Below are 1,867 nucleotides of genomic sequence, written 5' to 3'. Positions count from 1 at the left end.
AACGGAGACGTAACAGTATATTAAAACCTGGATCGTAGAAGTTGACTTTGATGATATTATCGGTTTTTAGAGTATTTTCTTTAAGTATAAATATTTTTTACTTATATTAAAATCAACCCAGTGGACATCACCTTACCAGTTTCACCGATGTTTTACGAATGATAAATCTGACGCCTGGGTATTTAATGTCGAACTATGACGTTTGAAGAATCTGAGTTGAGAGAAATTAGGCTTCATGAAATGCATGGATTGTTAGAGGTTTTATGCATTAAAGTAGCGAAAGCAAACACACATAACGCACAATAATGGAGTCGCTATCCACAATTATTTCACAACTGCGCTTCTGAATTTTGGAAAAATTTCAAGTTGAAACCGTGTACATAAAGATATGCGTTTTAAGGAAAAAAGAGAGAAAAAATATCTTAAATGAATACTGTAATTATTGTTTTCTTTCAAAATTGTCAGAAATCTGGTTTCATAAAGTTGTGACATGTCAAAATCAGAATTAACAAAACATTAAATGTATTTTCTTTTATCCTCAAATAAATAGAATAAGTTATAGGTAATATCAAATCGTGTAACTCGCATTAAAAAGGCAAGAAAAGGGATAAGAAATATAGAAAGAAAAGTACTACAAGCTTTTGAATATTAGGCTCTTCGTTGTCTTCACGATTTGTAATTTCATTACGTTGCCTTTTTAATTCTGACACTTTGAGGGAGAGGGGAAAAAAAAATCTGTTCTGTGAGTGTATAAAATTCAAGAGAAAACAAAACGTGAACCGCACAAGCTTTCATTTCTTCATCCTTTGTCTTTACACATGCAGGCAGAATATCTTTCGAGTGAACCAGACGATTTTATTGATCCCGGTTGGTTTACTACATCATTTTCTTTTGGTTATTTCCGTAGGCCTAATTTAGCTTCACTTGTGAAACAACCTCAACCATGGAAAATATTAGTGTCTTTGTTTTATGTCACCCATTCTATAAAATGTGATGTCATTGGTAATATTTATTTGTGTGTGTGTGTGTTTGTTCGAAATGATAACAATTTGAATATAATAGTCTATTCCTTCAGCTAGGAACAAACCATCCTCTAACTGCGCACACTCCACTTTTCTTTGGCTCTGTTTTGAGCAAAGTGATTTCGCCGAATCTACGTACGTACGTCTGCAATGTACACGTTGACTTTTGTACGTTGGCTTAGCACACTGACGTTGCTACTGAAGAAATTATACGATTCACTCAGTATCCTATGACATTCAACTGTTTGATATAAATAATATAAATTTTGTTGCAGTTGTTGTTCTTCAATACAGGTGGGAAGTAAAAACAAAAACAGTCATACTACAATTGTTGTATAATATACGTAAATTTTGTCCACCCTACGTTATGGTGGAAAGTTGTTCCTAGAACTATTAGGGTGTAGGTGTTCTATGTGCAGGTTAGTTGGTTACTTATTTGAATAAGTTTGATTAGAGGTTGAAGTCATTTCCCTCAAATTAAGCAGTGTGTTCTGTATTTTAAGATGTTTTTGACCTTTGATAACCAGTCTGGAACATACGGAATTTATAGTGTCTACATTGTCACTTGTTTGTGAGAAGAATTATAATAATTTTTATAAACATTATATGTATATATGTATATGTATGCATGTATGTGTGTGTATATGTATGTATGTCTATGTATGTGTGTATGTATATATATATATGTATGTGTGTATATGTATGTATGTATGTATATGTAGATATGTATGTATCTATTTATATGCATGTATTTATATGTATGTATATATATGTATGTATTTATATGTATGTATGTATATATATGTATGTATTTATATGTATGTATGTATATATATGTATGTATT

The 1,867-nt window shown here is 31.3% G+C and overlaps 1 protein-coding gene across 1 annotated transcript in view; it reads left to right on the top strand.

Annotated features, from left to right (window-relative positions):
• Positions 1 to 1,357: 1,357 nt before the first annotated feature.
• The window catches only part of LOC106463402 (leucine-rich repeats and immunoglobulin-like domains protein 3), a 70,973-nt gene continuing 70,463 nt past the window's right edge, over positions 1,358 to 1,867 (top strand). Inside the window, exon 1 of the mRNA XM_022390878.1 lies at positions 1,358 to 1,441. The gene's annotated coding sequence lies outside the window, so the exon portion shown is untranslated. The remainder of the gene's footprint in view (positions 1,442 to 1,867) is intronic.

The sequence above is a fragment of the Limulus polyphemus genome, unplaced genomic scaffold (assembly GCF_000517525.1).
Source record: "Limulus polyphemus unplaced genomic scaffold, Limulus_polyphemus-2.1.2 Scaffold1397, whole genome shotgun sequence".
NCBI lineage: Eukaryota > Metazoa > Arthropoda > Merostomata > Xiphosura > Limulidae > Limulus > Limulus polyphemus.
The sequence above is the reverse complement of the archived record's forward strand: the minus strand, read 5'-3'. Positions and strand labels throughout refer to the sequence as shown.